The sequence below is a fragment of the Centropristis striata genome, chromosome 2 (genome assembly GCF_030273125.1).
Source record: "Centropristis striata isolate RG_2023a ecotype Rhode Island chromosome 2, C.striata_1.0, whole genome shotgun sequence".
NCBI lineage: Eukaryota > Metazoa > Chordata > Actinopteri > Perciformes > Serranidae > Centropristis > Centropristis striata.
The window spans coordinates 1,123,998-1,139,431 of NC_081518.1; positions in this window are offsets into that span (position 1 = coordinate 1,123,998).

Sequence of the window (15,434 nt, forward strand, 5' to 3'; positions counted from 1 at the left end):
TGAACAGCTTGAAAGGGTCCAAAGGTAAGTGGTGAACTGCCAGAGGTAAATAAAAAAAGGTAAGCTTAACCAAAACTGGAAAATAATGTACATTTCAGAATTATACAAGTAGGCCTTTTTCAGGGAACAAGAAATGGGTTAACAACTTAACTCTATGGAGTCTTGGGCTATTTTGTCCATTTTTGAATTCTTTTCATGTCTTTGTAAGTCATTTTGTGTCTTTTTGTATCTTTTTTTGGTCATTTTGTGTCTTTTTGTGTCTTTTTTTGTGTCTTTTTTTGGTAATTTGTGTCTTTTTTTAGTCATTTGTGTCTTTTTTTAGTCATTTTGTGTCTTTTGGTGTCTTTTTTTGTCATTTTGTGTCTTTTTGGTCATTTTATGTGTCTTTTTTTGGTAATTTTGTGTCTTTTTTTGGTAATTTTGTGTCTTTTTTAGTCATTTTGTGTCTTTTGGTGTCTTTTTTGTCATTTTGTGTCTTTTTTGTCATTTTGTGTCTTTTTTTTGTCATTTTGTGTCTTTTTTTTGTAATTTTGTGTCTTTTTTTTAGTCATTTTGTGTCTTTTGGTGTCTTTTTTGTCATTTTGTGTCTTTTTTGAGTAATTTGTATCTTTTTTTTAGTCATTTTGTGTTTTTTGGTTTCTTTTTTGTCATTTTGTGTCTTTTTGGTCATTTTGTGTCTTTTTTTAGTCATTTTGTGTCTTTTTTGGTCATTTTGTGTCTTTTTTTGTCATTTTGTGTCTTTTTTTGGTCATTTTGTGTCTTTTTTTAGTCCTTTAGTCCAACATAAAATGTGATTTTGAATCTTTTTTTTACTTTCAAAACACTATCATGCTCAATAAAGAATGTTAAATGTTGCAAATGTGCATTAATTTCAGAGTACACTGAGACATTAAACTGCATCATTTTCAATTCAATTCTGGAAAAGTTGGTGTGTTGTAAAACTTTTGACCAGTAGTGTATATTTTATGTTTCATATTTTAGATTTCAGATTTCATGTGGACATTGCAACATCTGTTTCTCCAATTATATCTCTGTAAGTCCTAAGAAGGCAGGAAGTTTGTTTTAACAAGTTTTGTTAACAGGTCAGGACACGGACATGATGTACTGGGCAGAGAAGATTACTGCCTGGTGACATGACGTCAATCAACGGTTTGAGAGGGCGGCACTTCCTGGAAGAAATCTACCTTCATTTTTTATCAAAATCTGTCTGAATATAGAAAAGGGTTCAAGGGAAATGAGATTGAGACCTGAACCAGTCTTCTGTGTATCAGGGACGTGTAGATTGAACCCAGAGACTCTGTAACTGCACATTTCTTGACAAACGATCAGCGCAGAGAAATAGGTGAGAGGATAGTTTTGGAGTCAGATCATTTAATTTTAAAGGTTTCCTCAATGCATTTCTCTAACATATCCCAAGCAACATGCATAATGGGTCACATAGCAGATACCAATGTTTGTTTTGAAGGATTTAATACACATTTTGAATTTAAAAAAGAGGGAAATAGAGAGAGAAGGAAGTACAGCATCTCTGAGCCATTTTCTTCTCTCTCTTCATTCATAAATCCAACTGTTTGTACAGTATTTCAGCTGAAATGATGTAATGTTTTTGTCCAACAGAGAGGTTCAGTGTTTCTATGTTGGTCCTCATGTGGGTGTGTTCACACAGCAGCAGTCCTCCCTGAAGGTGAACATGTAGATGGTCCATGAGAGTGAATGAGAGGCTGAACTGGTTCATACTGGTTTATACTGGTTAGTGAACATCCTGAGTGGGCTGACTCCTCCACTGGACACATGAGAACACTTCCTGATGTGGAGGAAGGCAGCCATTGATTTATCTCTGTGTGTGTGTGTGTGTGTGTGTGTGTGTTTGTACTTCCTACATAGTGAGGACCGGACCACGTTTTTAACTCTCTGGAGTCTTTTTTGTTCTATTTCCTCCATGTCTGACTCCTTCCATTATTCTGCCTGTATTCACCTTAAAACATGTTTAAATACCATGTTGGTATATTTTTCACCTATATGACCTGATAATAATAATAATAGATTTATTATTCTGACTTACTGGATCAACATTTAGAACCAAAAAGAAACAAAGAAAAACCAACATAAATGTGATCTTGTGATTGTGTGTGATCCTGTCATCAACTCTGGTTTTTATTCTAGTGGGACTCTGTTTGATTTGGCTCTGGTGTGTTTACAGGAACAATTTGGGTCATTTTCTGTCTTTTTTAGTTATTTTGTGTCTTTTTTTTTTGTCATTTTGTGTATTTTTTGGTCATTTTGTTTCTTTTTTTAGTCATTTTGTGTCTTTTTTGTCATTTTGTGTCTTTATTTGATCATTTTGTGTCTTTTTTGGTCACTTTGTGTCTTTTTTGGTCGTTTTGTGTCTTTTTTTGTTATTTTGTGTATTTTTTTTGTCATTTTGTGTCTTTATTTGATCATTTTGTGTCTTTTTTGGTCACTTTGTGTCTTTTTTTGGTCATTCTGTGTCTTTTTTTGTAATTTTGTGTCTTTTTTGGTCGTTTTGTGTCTTTTTCTGTTATTTTGTGTCTTTATTTGATCATTTTGTGTCTTTTTTGGTCACTTTGTGTCTTTTTTTGTCATTTTGTGTCTTTTTTTTGTCTTTATGTCTTTTTTTTGGTCATTTTGTGTCTTTTTTTAGTCTTTTTGTGTATTTTTTGGTCATTTTGTGTCTTTTTTTAGTCATTTTTACATCTACAGTCACGGAAACATTCTTGTTAATAACCAAAATCATGATCACTAAAACCATGTTAAATGTCTAGATATCAGCTCTTAAATTAAACTCTTATCAGCTATTTTTGTTGTTATCATTATATTTGTCCAAACAAATGAACCTTTAGTTGTACCAGACATTAAAATGAAGAAGAAACTGAAGAAAACAAGGTGGTCTAATAATATTTTCCATGACTGTATTTTTTGTCCTTTTGCATCTTTTTTTAGTCAGTTTTATCTATATTTGGTCATTTTGTGTCCTTTCTGGTCATTTTTACACCTATTTTTTGTCATTTTGCATCTTTTTTTAGTCTTTTTTTATCTATATTTCGTAATGTTGTGTCTTTTGGTCCTTTTGTGTCTTTTTTGCTCATATTTTACATCTAATTTTGGTCATTTTTGTGTCTTTTTAAATATTTTTTACATCTATTTTTGTCATTTTTTTCATCTATATTTGGTCATTTTGCGTCTTTATAGTCATTTTTAAAAAAAATCTATATTTGGTCATTTTGTGTCTTTTGGTCCTTTTGTGTCCTTTTTGGTCATTTTTACACCTATTTTTTTGTCATTTTGCATCTTTTTTTAGTATTTTTTAAATCTATATTTGGTCATTTTGTGTCTTTTGGTCATTTCTGGTCATTTTTACAACAATTTTTGGTCATTTTTACAACTATTTTTGGTCATTTTGTGACCAAACAAATGAACCTTTAGTTGTACCAGCCATTAAAATGAACAAAGAAACTGAAGAAAACAAGGGTCTTATATATTTGTGTGTGTGTGTGTGTGTGTGTGTGTGTGCGTGTGTGTGTGTGTGTGTTTAGCAGGAGGTTTGATGGCCAATTGTGTGTAAACTTGATGTTTTTCTGACAGTTTGTCTCAGTGATAACAGGATTCTGTCAGCTCTCAGAACCAACCAGCAGCTAGAAGTTATTAAAGCGTGTCTAACAAACCGTTTGTGTGTTTCCTCTTTGTGTCTGAACACCAACATGAACACTGCAAAAACTGACCTCTAAGTCAGGTTAAATATCTCAGATCAAGGGGATATCTGCTTATTTTCTGTCTGATGAGATAGTTCTTCTTAGTCAGCAGTTTTTATTTTAGACTGTTGACCAAAATGACCAAAAAAGACACAAAATTACAAAAAAAGATACAAAATGACTGAAAAAACACTAAATTACTTTTAAAAAAGACACAAAATGACAAAAAATACACAGAATTATTTAAAAAAGACACAAAATGACCAAAAAAACATTCAGAATTGCCAAAAAAGACCCAAAATTATTTTTTTAAAAGACACAAAATGACCCCAAAAAAAGACACAAAATGACACAAAAAAGACACAAAATGACACAAAAAAGACACAAAATGACCAAAAAAAGACACAAAATTATTTTAAAAAAGACACAAAATTACCAAAAAAGACACAAAATTACAAAAAAAGACACAAAATGACAGAAAAAGACACAAAATGACTGAAAAAAACCTAAATTACTTTAAAAAGAAACAAAATGACCAAAAAAACATTCAGAATTGCCAAAAAAGACACAAAATAATTTTTTAAAAAGACACAAAATGACCCCAAAAAAAGACACAAAACGACACAAAATGGACACAAAATAAACCCAGAAAAGACACAAAATGACTAAAAAAGACACAAAATGACCAAAAACAGACACAAATTGACCAAAAACAGACACAAAATTACATAAAATGTAATTAAAGGGACCTTCCACATACAAAACTAAATGTAGAAAGTGCTATAAGTGGACCGCTCATACATAATCCTACATTTCATATCAAATACAGGAGAAATACAGACAATTCATATTCAGATTTGAATCCATACAAACACAACATATTCACATGCTGCAGTATAATCCTGCTATTCTTGGACCAGAAGCTTCAATCTAAAGAAAGTGACTCCAGCATGGTTTTTGATTAAAGTTGAAACAGCAAATACAGTCATGGAGAAAAATGATCAGACCACCTTGTTTTCTTCAATTTCTTGTTCAAATGAACAAATGAACCTTTAGTTGAACCAGACATTAAAACAAACAAGAAACCTAAGAAAACAATGGTCTAATAATATTTAACATGACTGTATTTATTGTCATTTTGCATCTTTTTTTTGTCATTTTTTTCATCTATATTTGGTAATTTTCCGTCTTTATAGTCTTTTTTTTTATCTATACTTGGTCATTTTGTGTCTTTTTGTCATTTTGTGTCTTTTTTGGTCATTTTTTTTACATCTATTTTTTGTCATTTCACATCTTTTTTTAGTCATTTTTTCATCTATATTTGGTCATTTTGTGCTTTTATAGTCTTTTTTTAAAAATCTATATTTGGTCATTTTGTGTCTTTTTTGGTAATTTTTACATCTATTTTTTGTCATTTTGCATCTTTTTTTAGTCATTTTTTCATCTATTTTTAGTCATTTTGTGTCTTTATAGTCATTTTTTAAAATCTATTTTTGGCCATTTTGTGTCTTTTTTGGTCATTTTTACATCTATTTTTTTGTCATTTTGCATCTTTTTTAAGTCATTTTTTCATCTATATTTGTTCATTTTGCGTCTTTATAGTCATTTTCTAAAAATCTATATTTTTTTAAATCTTATTTTTGGTAAATTTGCAGGTATTAAAATGAACAAGAAACTGAAGAAAACAAGGATCTAATAATAATGTTTTCCATGCCTATAGGAGGATCTCTTTGTGTTTGTTGGTGAGACTGAAGCAACAAGAGAAAGAATATCTGAGTTTATTGATTAAGTCTTTCAATTAACAACAAGCTTAAAGGATTTGCAGAGAAACATGCAGCGTTTCTAAAAGCAGTAAGAGGAGCAGAAGATAGCAATCTGCTGCTCCACATTCCTAAAAACATCCTGTAGCTGAAGCAACACGTATCGACCCTGTTACACAATGTTTGTATGTCAGAGAGCCTCCGCTAGACACAAATACAGAAATACCTCCAGAGGCTCCCACCAGCCTTACGTAACACATATCACCCTCAGCTAACGGAGATTCAATACCTCCAAACATCTTTTCATGCTTTTAGAGAATCACTATTGAATTTAACTAATGTATCTCTGCATCTTATGCAACAGAGGTCCCGTTCTCTAATGACTGATAGAAAAAAAAGGTCGTCTGCTTTGGAAAAAAGCTGCCAGAGAGTTCAAATCCTGTTTCAGTTCAGCTATAAACTAAAAGGATGAATGAATAAAAGTGTGAATGTGAGCCACAGGGTCTCCTGTTTAATGCTCTACCAATACATTACTCAGTTTTCCTTTCTTTCTGTGTGTTGTAATGCATTTTAAAACTTTCCATAATGCCACATTAAAACCTGCAAACACACACTGTAAAAACCAGCTGACAAAAAAAAAGAGAAATAAATAACTAAATGTAAATGTAAATGTTTCTTTGTAAGAATTATTTAAATAAGTAAAAATATCTAGACACTGGAAAAACAAAGATAGCTTCAATTAATTTAAAATATACTTATTTTGTGCAATTGTGGCTTGAAAAGCCCGACTGTAGTAACATTAAAATAAGCCAGAAATACTTGAAACGAGCACGTTTTGATGGTAGAAAATGCTTTTGAAATATCATTTAAACTCCATGTAACTAAAACTCTCAAATGGAGCCAATATTTTAGGTAAAAACTCACCATATTCAACAGTTGAAGAGATTGAAAAGCATGAAAAAGCTCACAATGTCAATCCTAAAAACAAGTCTTTACACAATAAGATAATTAAATAAGCACATAATAATAATAATAATTATTATTATATAAGCACATGAAGCTATTATTATTTTTCCATGACTGTCATTTTACATCTATTTCTGGTCATTTTGTGTCTTTTTTGGTCATTTTTACATCTATTTTTGTAATTTTGCATCTTTTTTTAAGTCATTTTTTCCTCTATATTTGGTCATTTTGCGTCTTTTGGTCATTTTGAATCTTTTTTGGTCATCTACAGTCATGGAAACATTCTTGATAATAACCAAAATTATAATACTTGAAACGAGCACGTTTTGGTGATATAAAATGCTTTTGAAATATCATTTAAACTTCATGCAACTAAAACTCTCAACTGGAGCCAATATTTGAGGTAAAAACTCACCATATTCAACAGTTGAAGAGATTGAAAAGCATGAAAAAGCTCACAATGTCAATCCTAAAAACAAGTCTTTAAACAATAAGATAATTACATAAGCACATAATAATAATAATAATTATTATTATATAAGCACATGAAGCTATTATTATTTTCCATGAATGTATTTTTGGTCATTTTAACATCTTTTTTTAGTAATTTTTTCATCTATATTTGGTCATCTTGCGTCTTTATAGTCATTTTTTAAAAGTAACATTAAAATAAGCCAGAAATACTTGAAACGAGCACATTTTGATGGTAGAAAATGCTTTTGAAATATCATTTAAACTTCATGCAACTAAAACTCTCAACTGGAGCCAATATTTGAGGTAAAAACTCACCATATTCAACAGTTGAATAGATTGAAAAGCATGAAAAAACTCACAATGTCAATCCTAAAAGCAAGTCTTTACACAATAAGATAATTAAATAAGAACATAATAATAATACTAATAATTAAATAAGCACATAAAGCTATGGTCAGTAGGTAAATTATACTCAGAACGATATAATTAAGATTCTATTGCTAGATGGAAGAATAAAATACTTGCTAAGCTCCATATTTTTTACAGTGTATAATCCTTCAGCAGCCTTGCTGGTCAGCAGCTCAGCAGCTTTATTGTGAAAGTCTCTTCTGACCCAGAATGAATTGAATGAATCCAATCTGTCATGTGGACATTTCAAGGTATTTCAGTATATTTTTGTACTGTTAGTGGAAGTGCATCAGACTGAAACTCTGAAGGTTTCTGTCTGCTTCATGAAGTGAGTCAGAAGAATCATTTCAACATTTTAATCTGATTTAATTTAACAAAATCTGAACGTTCTCACTGCAGATTTGATGAACTTTTAAAACAAGACAACAAATTAGATCCTGATGATGAATAAACATCATTTTTCAGCACTCAGCAGCAGAACATTAGCAAGTGAAATCCACAGGAAAGACCTGCAGGTCACTAAATATGAATAATTGTTCTGTTTGACATTTAAAGGTGCTCTCAGTAAAATCTAGCTGTATAAATCTATCTTCCAAAGAGAAAACATCCTTCTTCAAATCCATTTTTCTTTTTTTGTCTTTCGAGCAATTTTGTGCAAAAAGCCAATAATTATCTCCTGTAATAATAATCCTAATATTTCTCTGTTGATATGGACTTTTAAACAGTTTTGAGCAACAGAAAACATTGCATTCATCAATTCATTATCCTTAATCGCTGACCTGAACTGGAGTCGCTGGAGCTGATCCCTTTTAAAAAAGGAGGTGAAAAACGACATAAAAAAGACAGAATTAGCGAAAAAAGACAAGATGATATGACATAAATTACATTTAAGACCAACAAAAAATGTAAAATGACCAAAAAGGACATTATATGACCAAGAAAAAGACACAAAATTACCAAAAAAAAGTGAAATTACAAAACGAGACACTAAACAATCAAAAAAGGCACAAAGTTACCAAAAAACATTTTGAAAATACCAAAAAAAAGACAGAAGACATTTAATACACATTTAATACAGTAGATTTAACAGTGAGAAAAAGTATTTTTACAAAAAATAAATGCAAAAATGACAGTGATGCTTGTACATATATTACAGTATATTTTTGTTACAAACACAGTGCCAAAGTATTTTACAGTGGAGTAATTTATTAATAAAAAAAAACACAGTTTTGGCTGATATAAACATTTACAGTGTTTCATTCTTACTGAAACTGAATTAACTCATTTATCATTTTACGTCTTTTACTGTCATGGTTTAGCAGTTTTTCACCCTAAAATCTACAGACATTTTTTACAGTGTAGAGGTTAAATATACCGTCTTTGTACTGTTTCTAATTGAGTCTCTCCTCTTGAATCAGGTTTTAAAGACTTCAATGTCAGTAACAGTAATCTGACAAACACAAACGTCTGAGTTAAACCATGGGTCTCAAACTGGCGGCCCGCGGGCCACTTGTGGCCCTCGTAGCGATATTTTGTGGCCCCCACCTTGATATGAAAGTTTAATGTGAGTTTTATATGAATGGCACTTTACCGTGTTGTGTGTGGAAGGTCCCTTTAATTACTTTTTTTGGTAATTTTGTGTCTTTTTTAGTAATTTTGTGTCTTTTTTTGGTCATTTTGTGTCTTTTTTTGGTCATTTTGTGTCTTTTTCAATAATTTTGTGTCTTTTTTGGTAATTATGTGTCTTTTTTTTGGTCATTTTGTGTCTTTTTTGGTAATTATGTGTCTTTTTTTGGTCATTTTGTTTCTTTTTTAAGTAATTTAGTTTTTTTCTGTCATTTTGTGTCTTTTTTGGTAATTCTGTGCATGTTTGTGTCTTTTTTAAAGTAATTTAGTGTTCTTTCAGTCTTTTTTTGTCATTTTGTGTCTTTCTTTAGTAATTTTGTCACTTTTTTTGGTCATTTTGTGTCTTTTTTGGTCTTTTTGTGTCTTTTTTTTAGTCATTTTGTTTCTTTTTTTGGTAATTTTTTGGGTAATTTTGTGTCTTTTTTAAGTAATTTAGTTTTTTTTCCATCATTTTGTCTCCATCTTTTAGTAATTTTGTGGGGTTTTTGGGTCATTTTGTGTCTTTTTTTTTGTCATTTTGTGTCTTTTTTTTGGTCATGTTGATACTGCCTCCAGTGGCCCCCAGGTAATTTCAGTTTGAGACCCCTGAGTTAAAGTCTTTAAGTCTGCCTTTAGTTTATTTGGCATTAATGTGAAGGAACAGCTTGGCCAGTTGAAGCCGTGACAGCATAGGTGAGAATGAGGTGACGTTAATAACACTCTCACATCTCATACCACTTACTTCCTTCTGCCTTATTTTCTGTTCTTCTGATATTTTGGCCGAGGCCTCGTGTTATAAGGAGCCATGTGATGTTTCTCCAGCAGCTGAAAAATAAACTCCCTCCCTGAGTTTCTGTCTTCTGCTCCCTCTGGCACCAACAGACCTCCACCCACGCCGAGCCTCCCATCGATGTGTCTGACATTTTAAAAAGTTTGACTGACGCTTTATCACCGCTGCAGATTTCGTCTGAAATGAAGCCGTCAAGATTATGCCAATTTCCCATCTTGTGTCAGGACACTGAGACGTGGAATATATTTGGACTCAGAGGCCAGAAAACATGAAAACACAGTGTTTACTGGAGGAAAGAAACAATGCTGCTATCAGTTTAAGCGTCTCTTTCTTCTTTTTAAAAAGAAACTCTTCATAGAGAGCCACCTGAGGGATCTCCTCTAACATCCTGTCTGTGGAGATGTTTACACGTCACCATGAAAATAAACTGTTTTACTTGACAAAGTGGAACAGAATTACAAAACTTACAATGTCTATAAAAAGTATTCGCCTCCTTGGATGTTTCACCCTGAAGAGGCATGAGGTTAGTTTTCATACTAATCTTCATATTAAAATGTGTTTTGTGTTTAAATAAGTTATTAATTCATGCTAGCAAGGTCTGATACAGTAAGATAGTTTTGCTCAAATTAGTACTCTTGTATTTCTGTGTGCTTTATAATTATTTGAGTAATAAATAAATATCCAACCATCCAACCATCCAACCAACCAACCAACCAACCAACCATCCATCCATCCAACCAACTATCCAACCAACACACCCGGACCGTACTTCTGTCCTTCACAATAAAATACAGAACAGTAAAAATAAAAACCAACCAACCAACCAATCGACCAACCAACCAACCAAGTATCCAACCAACCAACCAACCAACCAACCAACCGTCCAACCAACCAACAATCCAAACAACCGTCCAACCAACCAACCAACCAACCAACCAACCAACCAAACAACCGTCCAACCATCCGACCAACCAACCAACCAACCAACTATCCAACCAACCAACCATCCAACCAACCAACAATCCAAACAACTGTTCAACCAACCAACCAACCAACCAAACAACCGTCCAACCATCCGACCAACCAACCAACCAACCAACCAACCAACCAACGACTAACCAACCAACCAACTATCCAACCAACCAAACAACTATCCAACCAACCAAACAACCAACCAACACACCTGGACCGTACTTCTGTCCTTCACAATAAAATACAGAACAGTAAAAATAAAAACCAACCAACCAACCAACACACCTGGACCGTACTTCTGTCCTTCACAATAAAATACAGAACAGTAAAAATAAAAACCAACCAACCAACCAACACACCTGGACCGTACTTCTGTCCTTCACAATAAAATACAGAACAGTAAAAATAAAAACCAACCAACCAACCAACACACCTGGACCGTACTTCTGTCCTTCACAATAAAATACAGAACAGTAAAAATAAAAACCAACCAACCAACCAACCATCCAGAGGGTCAACCCTCTGGAGTAAACGAAAGTGCCCGAGCATGACACCTCATGATGTCACAAAGTTTTGGCTTTTTCAGAAGTTTCCATGTCCCATTTAGCATGTCAACTCTGTTTCAGCAAAAGGTAAAAACCACCTAGACCAAGTGATTTTACTGTCAAAAGATTTTTTTTTAATTTTGCAGTGTGCATTAAGCATTTCAATGCATTTTTAATGCAATCTTTTGTGTTTAATGGTTTTTTTTGTGTGTTTATATGTGTTTTTTTCTAATGTTTTTTTTTTTTTGCAATATTTGTGTATTTTTTTGTCCTTTTTGTGTGTTTTTGTGTATTTTTTGTAATTTTATTGTGTTTTTATGTTTTTATTGTGTGTTTTTTGTAATTTTTTGTTGTGTTTTTGGTGTACAGAATGTTGTTGCAGTAAGTCAAAAATGAAAAAATAATAATCAGGTCATATAGGTGAGGTTGTGCTGGAAACAATGATACCAACACGACAAGGTGAACACTTTTAAGTCGTTTATACAGGCAGAATAAAAACGAGTCAAAAACCAACAGAATAGCCCCAAACTCCAAAGGGTTAAACACAATCTCCACAGAATGAATATTCACCAACTGGCTCCAACAGACTTAAAGCACTTACAGACGTCAGAGTTAAAGCTGACGCCAACTAAACTGATTCACACATTAAAGTTTTCTCAGGACAGAATAACAAGTCAGCTCTGTGAATTACTGATCACTGGAGCATAAACGGGAAATAAATCATACTCTAATATCATGATATGAACTGCTGAGATTAATGTTAGAGAAACAACAGAGAAAAGTAATGAAGGAGGATGAAGTGAATGTGGAAGAAGACTTGAATGGGAATGAGAGAAGAAGAAGAAGAAGAAGAAGAAGAAGAAGAAGAAGAAGAGAGATGGATCTGTCTGCTGCTGACCAACCAACCCTAATTATCACACAACTCATTTAGTCTGACAGCATGATTAACAACCGCTGGAAGTAAATATATGTGCTGCAGCTAGCGTCAAGCTCAATAACACACACACACACACACACACACACTGCTACTATATTGATTGATATGTTGTAGAAAAACGACTAGTTTCTTTTCCGTTCTTTATCTTTGTCATTAACTTGTTTTGGTGGAGACCCATTTTTTCCTGATTATCCACCTAATTAAAACTTTGAAATCTATATATAATTAGGTCAAACTGCAACTTTTCCATCTTTAGGGACAAGACATTTTGTAAAAATTATCCAGGTTTGCTGGGTTTCAAAATAAAAGCATCCATTATCAAAACAGGCTTTCGCATAGTACTGTATATATATATATATATATATATATATATATATATATATATATATAAATCTTTTATTTTTTTCACGTATGCATGCAGCGATTAATTCATCGTTAGCGTTATAGATGCTCCAGTTGCCAGGTTTCTTCCAAACGCCCATCCCTAATTTAAGTGTTGTAATTTTGTGCCACTACAACAGATTTATACAAAAGTAATGTCAATTAATTAAGAATCTATAAGGTAAAATAAATGATTGAATAACAGAGTTCATTTATTTGACCTTATATATTTTAAAATAACTGAATCTATTTTGTAAAAATCGTTTTTTTTTTCAAATTCTTGTCAAAAAAGCCAAAATAGCTACCGTGAAACAAACATGTGTTGTAGAAAAACGACTAGTTTCTTTTCCGTTCTTTATCTTTGTCATTAACTTAAACAGTGTTTTGGTGGAGACCCATTTTTTCCTGATTATCCACCTAATTAAAACTTTGAAATCTATATATAATTAGGTCAAACTGCAACTTTTCCATCTTTGGGGACAAGAAATTTTGTGAAAATTATCCAGGTTTGCTGGGTTTCAAAATAAAAGCATCCATTATCAAAACAGGCTTTCGCATAGTACTGTATATATCTTTTATTTTTTCCACGTATGCATGTAGTGATTAATTCATCGTTAACGTTATAGATTCTCCAGTTGCCAGGTTTCTTCCAAACGCTCATCCCTAATTTAAGTATTGTAATTTTGTGCCTCTACAACAGATTTATACAAAAGTAATGTCAATTAATTAAAAATCTATAAGGTAAAATAAATGATTGCATAAATAGATAAATGGGAGATGAATCCCAAAAAAATTTAACTCACTGGACATCCCACAGAGTTAATTTATTTGACCTTATATATTTTTAAATAACTAAATCTATTTTATATATATATATTTTATTTTTTACTATATTGATTGATATGTTGTAGAAAAACGACTAGTTTCTTTTCCGTTCTTTATCTTTGTCATTAACTTAAACAGTGTTTTTGTGGAGACCCATTTTTTCCTGATTATCCACCTAATTAAAACTTGGAAATGTATATATAATTAGTTCAAACTGAAACTTTTCCATCTTTAGGGACAAGACATTTTGTGAAAATGATCCAAATTTGCTGGGTTTCAAAATAAAAGCATCCATTATCAAAACAGGCTTTCGCATAGTACTGTATATATCTTTTATTTTTTCCATGTATGCATGTAGTGATTAATTCATCGTTAACGTTATAGATGCTCCAGTTGGCAGGTTTCTTCCAAACGCCCATCCCTAATTTAAGTGTTGTAATTTTGTGCCACTACAGCAGATTTTTACAAAGTAATGTCAATTAATTAAAAATCTATAAGGTAAAATAAATGATTGCATAAATAGATAAATGGGAGATGAATCCCGAAAAAATTGAACTCACTGGACATCCCACAGAGTTCATTTATTTGACCTTATATATTTTCAAATAACTAAATCTATTTCATATATATATATATATATTTTATTTTTTACTATATTGATTGATATGTTGTAGAAAAACGACTAGTTTCTTTTCCATTCTTTATCTTTGTCATTAACTTAAACTGTGTTTTGGTGGAGACCCATTTTTTCCTGATTATCCACCTAATTAAAACTTTGAAATCTATATATAATTAGTTCAAACTTCAACTTTTCCATCTTTAGGGACAAGAAATGTTGTGAAAATGATCCAGATTTGCTGCACTGTAAAAAAATAAAATGTTTTTACAGGAAAAAAACTGGTATCTGTGGTTACCAGAATAATTCTGTAAAAAAAATACAGTAACTGAATGTTAATTTTACTGGTATCCAATGCACAATAAGATAAATCTGCATGTACATTTTGCATAAATAATTAGCAGCATCGTCCTGTTCAATTAGCAGCAAAATACTGAATAATCTACAACTTTAAAGTGTATTTTTTGTGAATTACTACAGTTTTAGGATGTAACATTTTCAAGTTGTTCTGTAAAGTTGTTTACATATGTACTGTATTTTATACAGAATTATTCTGGTAACCACAGCTGACAGTTTTTTCTGTAAAAACAGGACTTTTTTTTTTTTTACAGTGTCGCAGGATTAATGAGAAGCTTTTACAGTCAAATAAAGTAAAGTATTTCTCATCCCGTTAGGATTATTGCTCAGTGAAAAATGGAAACTGTTTTTAAAGATTACAGTTATTTTGACCAACTCTTAGATGACGTTTACCATAAATAGACGGTTGTTTCAGACACTTTCCCCTCCAATCCGTTCCCTAGTAAAGTCTAGTAAAGGCAGAAAATATCTAAATAGATAAATGATGACTGATAATTGATTGATTGTAATTACACATTATAGTCTGACTGCAGGAGCTCCTGTCAACATTTCCTGCCCGAGTTTTTCTAATTTGCACGTTAAAATTACCGTTCATTTTGAGGCTTAATTATGGCTTGCAGGGAAATGTAATTAACTTAGTTTTAAATTTTAAATTTTACAAGTAATTTGGTCTCTTAGGAATAAATGAGCTCTGCTGGAGTTTTATCAAACTTCTAAAAAACGTTAAAAAACAAACAAATAATTGTTTTGACCTGCTGTGAGAGGAAAGAAGATGCATGTAGATTCTCTCTGTGTCTGAGTTATAATCTGTTTAAGGAGGAAGCTGCTCTTTCTGTTTTCATTAAAACACAAACATAGAAATGAATGTGTGAAAGAGATCATCAATTCATATAATACCAGTGTTTTCAGCCCGTGGCAACTCCATTATGATAATCTCCTTAAAAACATGTTTGTAGCAGCAGCAGTGATAAATACCTACTGCTGTATTTTCCTTTATTTTAGTATTTTCCTTTATTTCCCTATCAAAGAGTTTTGGGACTTCAGAAGATTTAACTTTAACTCTGATGTTATTTTATGTGTGGACGCTT